Here is a 15,880-nt window from a genome sequence, read left to right as displayed (position 1 = left end):
AGGCTCAGGATGCTGCAAATGTTGGTAAAATATGAAAAAGGCTGGTGGATTTAAGACACAAAATAATTTATTGGATGAATCAAATATGAACATATCTGTCATTGTCATTGGCTTGTTGATCTTTACATTGTTTAGTTAATTTCCTATCCTGGCCTGGGACACACATTCATACGGTTTAATAAAGTACTTATTGGACTTTAACTTATCATTGCACTTACAATAACGTAGCTGTCCTCAATTTAGGCCATCCTGTACGTCTCATCTGCGTTTTTTCCTGCATCCACCGTGTGCGTTTGTGTGTGTGTCTGTGCGTGCGTGCGTGTGTTTGTGTGTCTGTGTGTGTGTGTTTGTGTGTGCGCGTCAGTCGCGGGGGAAACGGAGCAGCCCCGCCCGCTGCAGAGAGCCGACAATTTGAAACAGCAGCGCTGACTTTAGAGTGAAAAATCGTTACAGCGTACATTGATGTTAAAATGTCTACAGGTTGGCAGGACGGTCTGAAATGTTTTGCACGGTCTTTCGCTGTACGTTTTGTTTGTAATGTGAGATGTTCGAGTCACATACACGTCTCGTCTTCATATCAGAAACTAGAAAATTAATTTGACCCGTTCTCACTCCCGCTTGGTCAGTGGCTGCACGTGGGATGCTGGGATTGTGTGAGTAATGAAAATGCGATAGGGGGCCCCGGCTGTCAATCAATGTCTTCCAGTGATGCGGGCCCCTGATTGGACCAGGCCCGTAAGCAACCGTGTACCCTGCTTACCGATAGTTACGAGTCTGAATCACTCAATTCTCATTGGCTACGCAGGTAGATTGACAGTTTCACCCGCCAATCACAAAAGTTACCCGCATTTGGCGGTTGGGCGGGTGCCAATTTCATGCCCTGGGTGTAACGGTAGACAAAATGAATGGTTTGGTTTATACCACAGTTTAGGAGTCACGGTTCAGTGCAAGTTTGGTACAGTGGAAAAACCCCAAATGCATTAGGATATCTTTTTTTCATTTATTTTGAACAGACAGTAGTATTAGTTTCAAAGAATGACAAAATCCCCCTGCCTGGGACCGAGGTAACATTTACCAAAAGTTTCCGAGTGGAAGTCGTGCTTGTGAACTTTGGTTCCGCATTACGTGCATCAATCTGCATACTAGGCCTGGCAAACACAATTCCTTTTAAGGATTCAGGTTATATTCTTAGTCACTCACTAAACTGATCCGGGTTGTGCGAGTCACTTGAGTCACTTGAGTCAGTATTGATCTGTAGGCGAGCCGAGGCGAGCTTGCAATGTTTCGGACTGTCTGCTCGACCTAATTGCATTTTAATATACTACATTTATACACCAAACCTACAGTAGGCCTAGCTAGGCTACGTGCAGAACATTGTATTGTGTTATTTCAGAAGTGAAAGAATGGCTTTTGTTGTGGATTTGCTTTTCACCCTGACTCAAGGAGAGACTTCACTTGCTCGTCTGCTACAAAGCCACTCATGACAACGTAGCCGGCTGATTCGCGCGATTGACTGACTCACGCGACAACTCATGAGTCATCGACAACTCATGAGTCATCAAGGACTCACGAGTTCTCGAGTGAATCCCATGGTCTGCAAGTTTCCGGCTCTGAGTCTGCGGGTCGGGAAGTTCCTATAACCTGTCTCGGACTGTCTCTCTACTCACTCAGTCGCTTGAGTTGACTTGTGGAGTTGTGGTTGCCTACGAAATTGTAAGTTATTAAGCTTTTGGCAGCTAAGATGGCTAGGACTAGTAGTAGCTAATGTTGCAAGAGGTTTGTGTGTGGCGCTGTTATCATTTTAGATTGAACTGTAGTAGGACTCAACTGATCCGAGTTAATGATACTAGAGACTCGCGACTCATGAGTTAATTTAAAGAGTCGGGCGAAAGATCCGAGTGAGTCACGACTTAAACAGGTTTATTACATACTGTATTGTGCTTGCATTGGACCGTAACCCCCCCCCCCGTACTGTGACGGTTAGGTACGAATACACTCATACGAATAAACTGTTTCAGCCCCAATTGTTCAATACTGTTTGCAGACCAAAATTGTTGGAATTATTTGACAGTCATGGAACACAACAACGTAAAAAACATATAAAACAACCGTCCTGAAAACAGGAGAGAATTCGAGACGTCATTCCTCTGCCAAGGCTGAACACGGGTCCCACAAATGGTTTGGTGACAGCATCTACATCTAAATACACATAGAGTATAGAGAATCATGGGATGGGATGTGCCATGAAGATTCTTTATTTAAGTAGCCTACTGTAAGTGTAGTAGTTCATATGAAAAGTAATATATTCATTCATTCAACCTTTATTTAAACTCGAGAAACCATTGAGGGGCTGCCCTCATTTATAATTGAGACAAATTAAAAAAAAATATATATATATATATATATATATGTAATGTTGCTTACATTTGCTATGTTGTATTGATTTCAGCAAAAATATTTTTATTCATGTTGTAGTATGGATTTCAGCCATATCGTCCAGGGCTAATTGTAATTTGGCATAGTGTTGTTTATAGTGTTGTTTATGGTAGTTCAATTAAAAATCAGCATGCCTTCCTTTACAGGCCAGCGGGTTATCTTTGCTATATTTGCTCTTTGCTATATTCTCTCGTGCTACTAACCAGCCAGAGGAAGACACAGAAAACAAAGGAAACAGCAGGACAGAGGAGCTAGGAAGTGTGATAGCTGGAAAAGGCAATGATGGAGAAAAGTTGTTGACAGCACATAAATGGGTGAGAGGTAGACGGAAGAGAAGTGAGTGTAAAATAAAAGATTGGGGAGGTTTGACTGACAAACACCCCCCACACACTCAGTTAGAAAATAGGTGTTGTCAGCAAGCATGAGGCAAAAATACTTCATCTGCATGATATTTGACAGCAACAACTCTGCCCTGAGAGATCCTGCATCCCTATGCATTATATCAAGTTTATTTACTGTGACATGCAGTCAAAACAGAGGCAGCAGTGGGGAGTAAAGAGGGGGAAAAGTTGTAGTGTGAATGTAAGAGAGAGCAGAATGGACATCACTGGTCATTTTCAACTAACTCTAATGATGACCATAAAGCACAACGGACAAAAGAACAAGAAGATCAGACACGAGCAGATGAAAGTCAGCTCAGGAAAGTGCTTTTAGATACAATGATATTTGGGAGAGAGAGAGAGAGAGAGAGAGAGAGAGAGAGAGAGAGAGAGAGAGAGAGAGAGAGAGTGTTGGTTTATTTGACACAAATACGAAATTCAGAGTAGAAGCAGAGAACCAACACTGGAAATCAGTGTAATGCTGTTGACACAGTCCAGGATCTGAAAATAGATCTAGTTTCTCTTCACCCACACAAATCCACTCCCTTAACTCTCAGAGTCAAGCTCTCAGCACACCAAACACATAATTATAGTTTCTATTGAATAAAGATGGAGGGGAATTAATTAGGCAACAGTCAAGTTGGTAAAACACTTCTCCGTTACATCAACACTCTCTGTTCCCTTCATCCTTCAGCTTTAAACTAATGAAGGACAGAATTAGATAAAGAGAGAGCTGTCATTAATTGTCAGAAGCTTTTCTTTTGTGTTAAATGCGCCTGATGAACGTCAGGATTCATAAAAATGGTTTCTTATCAGAGAGTGATTAGAAAAGACCCGTCAAGGCAGAATACCAGTATGTATGTGTGAACAGTATGTGTGTGTGTTTATCTGAGCCACATGTTGCATTGGATTACTAATTATGATATCATAACATTAACATACTCTTAATAGCCTCCATGCGGTATTCATTATTCAATCTTTTTCAGCCTCAAGTATTGACATATGGCAGATAGATACATTCTCCAAACATACTGCTTCTAGCCACCCACTGGAAAATTCCCACACTGAAAGAAATGTTAGAACTGCTGTGTAGTTCCGTACATTTACATTACATTAGCAGTTTGCAAAATAAATAAATGCTGGCTGCACCACAAACTTGGCTACTAGGGCTGGGATGGTATGGATTTTTTCTTACCGCGGTTGAAAAGCAAGAAATTCCCGCGGTATCACGGTATACCGCAACCCCCTTACGAGAGTAGCGTAAGTTAGAGCGAGAATGGCAGGGTGCCTTAAGTGAGTGACGTCGGTGCCCGTGTGTTCGCGCAAGGAGAGCGAGCGGTAACGAGTGCCGCTGTGAGGAAAAGAGAGAGGAAAAAGAGATAGCAAAGTTGACGTAAAGTGAGTTAAAAGTGAACAATAAAACACCAAGCTAGAGCTTCCCATGACACGGTGGCTTTATCTGTTGTCAATACTGCCGGTAAAGTGAATGGCGTTACCCCCGAAAAAACATCGGCTTAAACCTTACAACATATGTTGCAGCCATAGACTGTATAAAAAGATTGCAGCACAGTGTTTCCATTTCAGCTCAAGGTGAGAGTCTTTACTGAGTTTTGCTTTCATTTAGGGCCACATTGGTTTTTCTCATCTCCGTTGATTCATTCCACAGACAAGCTCAGAAAGCTCTTTTGTCAATAAAGTAAAATATAAATAAAATAGTTTGCCGACAATGCCGAGTGCAGCCCGTCTAGCAGCTGAGAAGACAGAGAGCAGAGAGGACGACTTGGCAGTCCGCTAACTTGTTGCTCTCTCTACCAATATAAGCTGATCCGTTTTAGGCTACAAAACGTGCATGCAGGCTGAAATTCGTTTTAGCGGGATAAAGCTATAAACAGAAGGAAACTCCGCTAGCTGCTAGGCTAATGTGCAATGGTAAACACTGCAGCTGTAACGTCAATGTGTCTACCTCAGCTGAGAATGGAGAAATGTCTTTGCCTTTCCTACCGTGTATTACGGTAGGAAAGGCAACGACATTTCTCCGATACAAGACGTTATACCGGTACTCTTGCATATAGGCCTAATAGTCGACACGAATGGAATGTTATGTGTCATGGAACATTGCGCTCCCCAACTCACGAAAGGTCGGTAAAGTGAATGGCGTTACCCCCGAAAAACATTGGCTTAAACCTTACAACATGTTGCTGCCCGAGTGCAGCCCGTCTAGCAGCTGAGCAGAGAGGGCGACTCGGCAGTCCGCTAACTTGTTGCTCTCTCTACCAATATAAGCCGCTCTGATTTAGGCTACCAAACATGCATGCAGGCTGAAATTCAACCGTGCCGTTTTATCGGGATAAAGCTATAAACAGACGGAAACTCCGTTAGCTGCTGGGCTAATGTGCAATGGTAAAAAACACTGCAGCTATAATGTTAATGTGTCTACCTCAGCTGAGAACGGAGAAATGTCTTTGCCTTTCCTACCGTGTGACATTTCTCCGATACAAGACATTACACAGGTAGGCCACTCTCGCATACAGGCCTAATAGTCAACACGAATGGAATGTTATTATGTGTCATGGAATATTGCGCTCCCCAACTCACGAAAGGTCGGATTTGCTCCATCTTTTGGTGATAAGTTTTATTTAGAAAACCTTGAATCCATGTAAGACACAATGTCATCAGACACAATCCATGTCATTAGAATCAATGAATCCATGTCAGAATCAATGAATCCATGTCATTAGACTCAATGAATCCATGTCAGAATCAATGAATCCATGTCATTAGACTCAATGAATCCATGTCAGAATCAATGAATCCATGTCATCAGAATCAATGAATCCATGTCATCAGAATCAATGAATCCATGTCATTAGACGCAACGTGCACACATGTGCAGGCCAATGTTTTTTTGTGGTGATGACGGTGACGAGCTCAGACCCGCGGTAGGCGTCATTGTGACCGCGGTAATGCGGTAACCGTCCCAGCCCTATTGGCTACACATGTTTGCTGACAGTAAAGTTAAAGAGAGGAGCAGTAAACACAGGGCAAACAATGCCAGCCTTAGCAGATTATGTTGGGAGGGGTTGGAAAAGTTAAAAATGTATCCTCTTTAGGGACTGGCCAAAAAGTTGCCAACTGTACCACTACCTGCTTTTACTGTGGTTTGTGTGGCACAAGACAGTTTCTGGAGTATTTGAAATAGAAATCAAGGAAATAATGAATTGCAGTCCCACGTTGATCATTGAAAAATTTAAAAATATTGCATTTAAAAAACATAGGCCTGATGTATCAGCTTTGAATTGCAGTTGTCATATTGTTACAAATTCTGATTATGGACACTATCTACTGTAGATGTAAATTGAATTGTCTGAAAGGGAGAGATATACACCCATGATAGATAGATAGATAGATAGACAGATAGATAGATAGACAGACAGACAGACAGACAGACAGACAGACAGTTAGATAGACAGACAGATAGATAGATAGACAGACAGACAGACAGACAGTTAGATAGACAGACAGATAGATAGATAGACAGACAGACAGACAGTTAGATTAGATTAGATAGATAGATAGATAGATTAGAATTATTGCCACTTCTGAAAATGTAGAGAAAATCCTATTAAAACAGAATTCACATTCATGAACTCATGAAATAAAAATGAGAAAAGGTGAATTTATATGAATAGATAAAACAACATGAATTGTTCATACTCCCCATGGGTAAATTTGGCTCATCCCCTCTGCATCACTCAACACCTCAGAGGGAGTTGGAGGAGAGCAGCATTAATATGGGAAATACCATCTCTCTTTTATTTCCCTTCCTGTCACCTTATCACAAACACACACAGAGGGAATCTGTTTAAATATCTTACATACAGAGGGCAGTATACAAACAATCGGTTGCACATCTACTAAACAAGATAATCCCTCCATATCGATGTGTAGGTAGTGATGTGTGCCTTTGATTGCAAATATTAGATTAAGGTTCATTTCTTTTGCGTCTCACTGCACAGGTTTTTTCCTTTTCTTTGTACAGGAATGAATTTCTGCTCTCTCCCCATTTCACCTCCCACACAAGTCAAGCGTCAAGCACACACACATGAATTCAAAATATATTAGGACACAAACAGCACTTAACACACACGCGCACACACACACACACACACTCAAAAGAACAATGGAGTCTGTTACACTCCCACGTGAGAGAGAGGAAACCGATAACCATAACAATCCATTCTTTCTGTGTATACTTTCCTTTAGATTGCATTTCTCCTCTAGAATCTTTCCATCCATCTGCTGAAATCCCATTTTCATGACAAACAATATGACAGACACACTCACTCAGTCACTGCTCACTGTAGTTGCCAGAGAGCCAGACGAAGGAGGAGAGGGAGGGAAGAAGAAAAAACACAGGGAGGAGGGGGTAACAAAAGGGATGGAAACCATCCCAATCGCAAGACAATTTGAGGGATTACCTGTGTGTGTGTGTGTGTGTGTGTGTGTGTGTGTGTGTGTGTGTGTGTGTGTGTGTGTGTGTGTGTGTGTGTGTGTGTGTGTGTGTGTGTGTGTGTGTGTGCGTTAAGTGCTGTTTGTGTCCTAATATATTTTACACGCACGTGTTTAGATAGCGGCTAGAACATCAGATGTGAATCTGTTAAACATGCAACTCACTGATGGAGTCAATGTGGTTCCCTTCAAGGCCCCTTTAGTGACTTTATTTCAACAAATTTAGCCTAGGGATTAATCTATGTTTTGGGCACTTTTTATAACCACTTAAAGAGAGTATCCACCGCATGTGTGAAAATGGCATGGTTTACTCGTTCTGGTCAGTCAGTGTATCATGCAAAACTAGGCTTGCCTCATATATTCAAGCGTGGCCTCAATCTTTTGCTGAACATAGCCAAATGTTCTTAGTTTATGTCTATGCACATATATAAGGAATGTCCAGCAGTGGACACAACATGTTACTGATGAAAATGTGAAAGGGACTTTGTTGATGTTCCTTTCTCTATGCATCCATAGACTGTATTTGAGAAATTGTCAGGTAGTATCAGAATAAGTCTCAATGTAACTAACTCTGTGTGTGTGCGCCTTCCTATGACACACTATACAGTAACTGGACACATGTGAAGTTGCCAATTATTAAACAGCTGATGACTTCAACGTCACTGTTTTGCATGCTTTTTCAATGTGTTTGCTGTGTTTGAGCAGACCCCTTTTAGTAAACTGGCTGATCATCTTTGTCATTCACAGACATACCAGATGTTAGTTCAGATTCACGTTTGCCACCTGTATGACTGAAGCTTTTTATTCCTTAAAGGTCAACTGTACAGCTGCATCATGCAATGTTGAGTGAAAACATCAGATTGAGTGTTATCAAGTGTGGGACAATAACAAGCCCATATCTAGTATGTACGAAACACATGTTGCCTAAATTACACTTGTTTTCAAATTTAGAGGTCGACCGATATGGGTTTTCTCTTGCCGATGCCGATCTTTAGAAATCAGGGTCAGCTGATGGCCGATAAATGCTGCCGATTTATTTTGGCCGATATGTGCTTGTTTTCCTACTGCCCCTACTGCATAGCATACAGTAGGGCTATTTGCTAGGCCAATGTGATGGCAACTGACATAATGCAATGTCACCCATGTCAATCTTTGAAAAGCCTATCTGAAAATATAGTACTCATAAAATGTCTTCAAGGTTGGCAGGTCTGAGAAAGTGACATGTTATTATTAATCTCAACACTATTTCCTCCTAACTCCTGTTGAATCACATAAGACTAGGGCTATCTAAAGTCAATTCTTGTTCACCTTGTTTGTTAGATCATTGTTCATTTGTTTCAAGTGTTTTATCTGTGTTTTGGGGACCCTACTGTTACATGGCCTGTTGCCCTCATTAGGATCTTATCTGAGCACATTTCTGTCATTCAAACAACTATTGGTTGTAATTTAAAACTCGTCCAGCCAATTTAATAAAATTAAGGGTTTTATTCGTGCTCGATTCCATAGATGCAGTTAATGGATACAGGCACGGAGAACTGAAGGCTCTGTTAGCAACGATTAGCTCCGTTAGCGGTTAGCTCCAGTTATCGGAGTGGATGAGACTGCCACAGACAGGGGTAAAAACCAGACTCTGATAAATGACATTTGGGGAGCTTCCACAGCGGTGTGGCCGCTGTGTTTTGTACGGTTTTATTAGTACAGTTAATCCCAAGGTAAGAACACCAGCAATATGCTACTACTAACGGTAGCGTCTGAGCCTGAAGTGACTGTGCGAGACACACGGCGCAAGACTTCACAAGGGGAGGGGCTGGAGGCAGCTGGTCTGGGTGCGCTGTAAAAAATGTCGCCTATTCATGTTTTTAACACTAGGCTGCCCACAGATGCGCCTGCCTATTAATCGGCTTGATATACTGGGATATTGGCCGATGTCGATTATGTAAAAAAATGCCAACAATCGACCTCTATTCAAATTTGTAAATTTAATCTCATTCAGATATTGTCACTGCCATTTTGTTTTTGAAGTGACCTATTCTAGTTTCTTGTCACAAAACAGATGCAGTGTTTAACACACTTTTTTAGTTATAAAGTTCTAAAGCCAGCTGAATTGAGTCTGCCTGATTTGATAATAGTCAGCAGCAGGACAAATTGATCTAATCAGAGTGTGTCATTGCTGGAAGCTTCTAAAATACTGGTCTGTGACTGATGTAATTCCAAAACAAGCTGTTCCTAAAGGTAGACCTCCCCCACATGACACTAAAAGTTGATTAAAGAAACGTTATGGCTAGTTTCAAATAATGATTTGGTCTAAGTCTGTGTCAGCAGCTTGTTCTTCTCACAGTGGCCTTATTCAATCAGACAGTGAAAATATTAATTTATCATTTGTCCTCACTCACTAATCAGCAATCAACAGTTTTTTTAATCTCTTTTTCCTGCTACTTTCCTATCAAATTTGCATTCATTGGGAATGTGTGATGCCTTTGAGTGTGACTGGAGTATTGAACCCTTGTCTGAAATGACCTTAGGTTCTCTGTTTCTTCTTCATTTTTTTGAATTCCTTTTAATATCTTAAGCCTCTATTCTTTTAAATTATGAACTTTCACACCCAAAACCCAACCAGCACCCTGACTCTAAATTAAATTAGTACAGTACTGTCAACTGTGTGTAATTACATTTACCTTTTTATTTGTAAAGATGACCACAAACTTTTAACTCAGTGAAACTAAAACTAAAACAAAAATAGGGTGAGTCAAAATGTGCCATCTTAGTCAGGGAGTTATGGTTTCCTTGGTAGCCTTTCATCAACAATCTGTTAAATGGATGGTACATTTACATTTTAGCACTGTCGTACTATTTTAGGAAGTGAGAATGTGGCAAAAGTGATAGCAAATGATTCATTTATAGCAGATATGTGAATGTATGGAAAGCAATGCTAAAATGGGTTCCTTTTTCACAAAATGTTATTATCACTATCAGGACAGAAAATTTGCAAACCACACCCAGCCTTAACTACTTCAAATGGTGCAGTAATTTAACAGTATTCCTCTCCTCTTGGGTACGCGTGTAGAAAGGAAGAAATTCTGTGAGAAGAAATCCAATTACGAAATCCTTCCAAGAGAAATAATGAAAATTCAAAATGGCTTATGTAAATTCTGCCTGTTAAGTGGCTGGGGACAAGTGTGACAAATATGAGATTGTGTGTGCACACACACACACACACACACACACACACACACACACACACACGCACGCACGCACGCATGCGCGCGCACACACGTGTTAGCATTTTTGCTTCTCTAACACTTTCATTTTCAATATTCTAATCTGAATCCATCATTTCCTCCCTATCACCTCTTTGATAGCACTGCTAATGTTGCTTAATGAAATTTGTTGACAAAGGAACAGCACGCTGTGCTGTTCTCAACATATTGAATTAGCTGTCTAAGGAGGGAGGAGGTGAGAGAGAAAACCCAGGAGATAGATGACCTCCCCCAGTCACTGTCAGCACACTGAGAACTACTGAGAGTCTCTCTCTCTCTCTCTCTCTCTCTCTGGCTTAATATGGTTGTGTACACTGCTCACTGACTTAGTGCAGCATGAAAATAGAAAAGTGAAAAAGGGAGAGCAAGAGAAAGACAGTGTGAGAGAAGGTCAAGACAAAGAATAGTACCGGGGGATAGCAGTAGATGAACAGTAAAAGAACAGAGGATGATAGAGAAGGGGAGAGGAGAGCGAGTAAGGAAAAGAAAAAAGTAAGAGACGAGTGGACAAGAGCGATAGAGGGCCTAATGAGAGGCAGAGTCAGAATGAAATATGGGCGCAGAACGTGGAGGATAGCAACCACGAGAGGGGGGGGGGAGAAGGAGAATGAGAGTGAGGCATAAACTTGGAGAGAAAGCACCAGAGAGAGATGGGGAGGAAATGGTTTGGAAAAACAGCCATGACGTGAAATAAAAAAGAATTGCTCAGGAAAAAGGAGTAGTGGAGAGGAGAATGATGGCTTAAAAGGAGAAGGAAGGCATTGAGTTTGGTCTATAAACTCTCTTGAGATGGGAGCACTTTCATATTAAAAGGATCTGGAGTATGAAGGGTCAAGGTCGAGAGTGTATGTAATCAAAAATGGTAGAATAAATCAAGATCAGCTAGTGAGCTGACTTATGATTTTAGACGGGCCAGAGAGACTCGTTAGTATACCCAGTATACTCGTTACTAAACTGAACCCAGTCATTGGATATAACAAGGACTGTTTTCACCGGTTATCACTCACAACACTGAAAGACTGTCAATCTCTGACCCTATCCAGAGGAATAGTGTTACACCACTGGGATCCCCTTTCTGCTCCTCGCCTGCTTTTAAACCACCGTGGCCCTCAACACTTTAATCTGCCTTTCCTTTCTGTCCTCAGAATGGATGAGTTCAGGGCAAGATGTGTGTGAGACAGTGTGTTGGAGGCAGTACTATTGTTAGGCTGAGTTTCCTTTGTCATTTTATCATAATACAAATGACAGATAGGGAAGGTAAGGGGGCAGCAGCAAGGTAGCGACAACAGGAGAGTAAGCTTAGAAAGAATAAGGGGTGAATGGGAGAGGTTAGGCGAGTTCAATTTAAGTATTTCAGGAAGTGAAAGTATTTAAAGTTTGCACAACACGCAGGAAAACATGATCTATTCTATCAGGCACAGTTGCACAAAAGTACTGGAGACCAAAAAAAGTTTCACTGAAAATCTTATACTTTATAGATGAGACATTTTTTTCATTTAAAAAGCAAGTTGAAAAGCTATAGCACTGAGAAAAGAAGAGGAGACCAACTTGTACAGACACATGAGAAGCATGATAAGTGAAAGGGAAATCCAAGGGAGCTTTCAGCATATGTGCTGATGGCGGCTGCCTTTCCTTAAAGCCACCTAGACATGATCCACTGCAAAACCGCGAGGTAGGGCGCCCATGGTTGCGCCTTGAAAGGTCAGCGGCAACTAGGTCAAAGATGAAATAATTTGAACTTTGTTCCGAAACTGTTAGAAACATGCCATTTTTTTTAGGTCTGGTAGAATCCACCTCCGTTGATCCTGTTTGTTTCTTTGCTGCTTTTATGGCTGTACTAACGTTACAGCTGTAGAGTGCTGGGCTTACGTTTTTACAGGTATATCTGGCACCCCGGCCTGGCTGTCAAACTAGGCAGTTGATAACAACACAGGCCAAAAATACTGAGAAAATACTGGCAGCATTGTTGTCAGAAAAGATAGTATTTAAACTTAACATGTTTCCTTAATTTCTGATGACGCATTGGGGTCATGTTTGGATTCATTACAGTACATATATTACATATTGGACCTGTAAGTAACAGCCTTTAAGGCAACTGGGGTCTGAAACTGCATTTAGGAGTCCTGACCTTGCGTGTGCCTAATGAAGAAAACGATAGAAAGCACGTATTGCCACTCATGTCATTCAAAGATCATCAGTGAATAAGGGTGTCCTCAGAAATGGCTTTGACACTTCCTGTCAGATCATCCTTTCTGCTTTTTAAAAATGTTTTCCTGGTAGCTTTAACCCAACAGAGCTCAAGCGTGTTCAACACATCTACACTGAGCTGTGGACTTCCTTGGCCAGAAAACTCTGTCATGTGCTGATGGCGTTTGTTAATACACACCACACACACACACACACACACACACACAGTAGAGCTGCGGAAGGGATTATTATTAGGCCTGTGTGTGTCTTATTGACACGCTTATTGTGCACTGCTGGATGGATGGATGTAGAGGGCTGCATTGGGATTGGGTCCCGCGGTCCCAACGCAAATCTCGCGGGAGCGGGCGGTTTTAATTTTGCTGCGGGCGGTTAAAAAAAACACTGCGGGATCGGGATGTAGCCTGGAACCCCCCCACGCCTGCAGAAACCATAGATATACATATATACTAACTGAGTATATACTGTATAGGCCATCTATGAGCAGACACCAGCGTGTCTGAGCCTCCCAGGACGGGGGAGCTCCGAGCCAAGGCTCCGTCCACCGTCCGCTCACTCCCTCATCCTCGGCTCCTTCCTCCCCCTCTCTCCCTCTCCTCTCTCCCTCATCCTTGGCCCCTTCCTCCCCCTCTCTCCCTATCCTTCTGCTCCTTCCTCCCCGTCTAACAGCAGCAAGCACCTGCCTTCTTTGCCTTCATCTTCTCCCTATTAACCTATAAAATGACGTGTTTTCTCATGCGGGACGGGAGAAGACATAACGTCAATGCATCTCTATTATTGTGTGGGCATAAATTCTCAGACTTTTGCGGGTGCGGGCGGGAGTGGACGTACACATTGCGGGAGCGGGCGGGAGTGTAACACACATGTCGCCGGGCGGGCGGAAGCGGGATGAAAAACAGTCCCGCGGTGGGCTCTAGATGGATGCACTATATGCAGTATGCAAAGTATGCACTGCTCTTTAGTAATGTGTTAAATGGCATCCTGCTGTGGGGCTGTCAAAACCAGCTGCTACTTTCCTTATAAACACCCCCCCCCCAACCACTGGCAAGCATATTTATTTAAGTGTCCTTAAAGTCCTGTAAGTTTGGCGATGCAAGTGACTCAATATTACAGCATCCATGGGCCTCAGTGGCGGTGTTATGGAAAACACGGTTGAAGCTGTCAAATCAGAGTTTAGCATATTTTGTCATTGTTGCAATCAGGGACAGAGCACTGCATCATTGTTGCTGAATTTACAAAACTGAACCTGAAGTGAACTGATTCAACCGGCTGAAGTCTACAAAGCACAATTCACAGCTTCAGCACACCATTAGTGGCATGTGCAACCACATTTTTAACTTGGTGACTACATGTTTAATGCACAGTGCTGGAATGTCTGGCCCAGTACCTGTGAGACTGCATCGAATCATATAAGATCTAATTTAAACCTTCAACATCAAATGAATATTTTCTTGTTTTTCGTAAAACAAACTGATGGTTTTTTACGCATGTGTTCAATGTATGTAAAGGAAAATCCTCTTAACTGTGAACTATATGAGCTCAGTGTGAGCAAACATGCAGCATTTTTCATGATGTAAGTACTCAACAGACCACATAAGAAAAACAATGACTGATTTCTCTGGTTGGTAGAAAAAGTCCCAGAAAAGGAAAGAATAAACTGAAAGCAGGCAGAGGGGTGGAAGAGGCAGCTTCAGGGAATCAATTTATAAGCACAAACAAACACAACTTTGGCATAATATCTTTAGAGCTGAACAATTTATTATGTCTTTGTCACTTTGAACATTGGAAATAGTGATTAGCTGTTACTATAAAGAAGGTATTATTTTGTGTTTCAGGGCGTCCTGAAATATTTATTTGCTAAATAAAATGTTGTACCTTATATCAGCAATGTACCAGATACGTTTTTAAAATGTGGAGCTCTGGAGGCACTGACACTTACAACTCTTCAAACTAAATGTAAAACCAGTATTTTGTGTACCTACATACTACATACTCACTGTTTTATAAATATTGTATTTTTTTAATTAAGGATCATGTTTGCATAGCACTTGGGTGTGACATTTGTAGAAACATTTTGATTATATAAAATCATGTACATCACTGTAACTCTTCATTTCAAAAGCCTCAGTGAGTGGTCGTGTGGGAACGTAAGTTTCAAAGTGAATAATTTGTTTAATAGACTTGTCCGCAAAGTGAACTCCATTTCATTCAAATCCAAAACAAGTCCTTAAACTATCACTTTAATAAATAAAAGGATAACAGGTCAAATGTTCTGAACTAATGCATTTACACGATATCATCAATCTAAATCAGCAAGAAAACGAAAAGCTCAAGCAACCCTCTCAGTTTAAAAAGTCTTCTGAGCACCAAAGTTATTTTGCAATGGGACTGTACATCAAAAAGCTGAATGAGAGTACAAGCACAGCCCAAATAGTGTTCCTGTCCAGTAAAAAAAAATTCAAATATTGAAATAATCACAGGATTTGGCTTAATAATACCATTCAAGTACAGTAGGAACTCTCAGAAAACCTTGAATAATGTATCTTTACATTCTCTCCTTCTCCCCTTCCTCTCTGTCATTATGTAGACCAAACCTACAGTATTTACATTCATGGGAAAGTTTAAACTCCAAAAATTGGACGAGGATCAAAAGGAGAATAACGAAAGACATGTCAGTTAAAAAAAAAAGCATTAACAACTTAATAAGGACTATTCTTTTTTTGGCACCACTGGCAGGCGTCCAAGGCGACAGAGTTCAAAGCAGCTTATTGACTCTGAGCACTGTGCCATTTCACAAAAAGGCTAAAAGCACAAACTCACACGCAGGTGACATAGGAGAGGGGAAAAAAACAAGCTTGAAGTGGTGGCAGAAAGAAAGGAAATGGCAGCAATAGAAATAAAATTGAGCCTTGGGTACAGATGAAGTAAAGATGAAAAAACAGAGGTCAAGCTGACAAGCAGTGGACTATTGATCCGTGGTTTTGATGAACCTCACAGGCTAAGTCCATTTGTGTGAATGACAGTGACTAAAAAGATTACACAAAAAAGTCAAACTGGTAACTTTAAACATTAAGAAAAATAGACTAGATGATG

Source organism: Sander lucioperca, chromosome 1, assembly GCF_008315115.2.
Source record: "Sander lucioperca isolate FBNREF2018 chromosome 1, SLUC_FBN_1.2, whole genome shotgun sequence".
Lineage (NCBI taxonomy): Eukaryota > Metazoa > Chordata > Actinopteri > Perciformes > Percidae > Sander > Sander lucioperca.
This window is presented reverse-complemented; position numbering follows the sequence as displayed.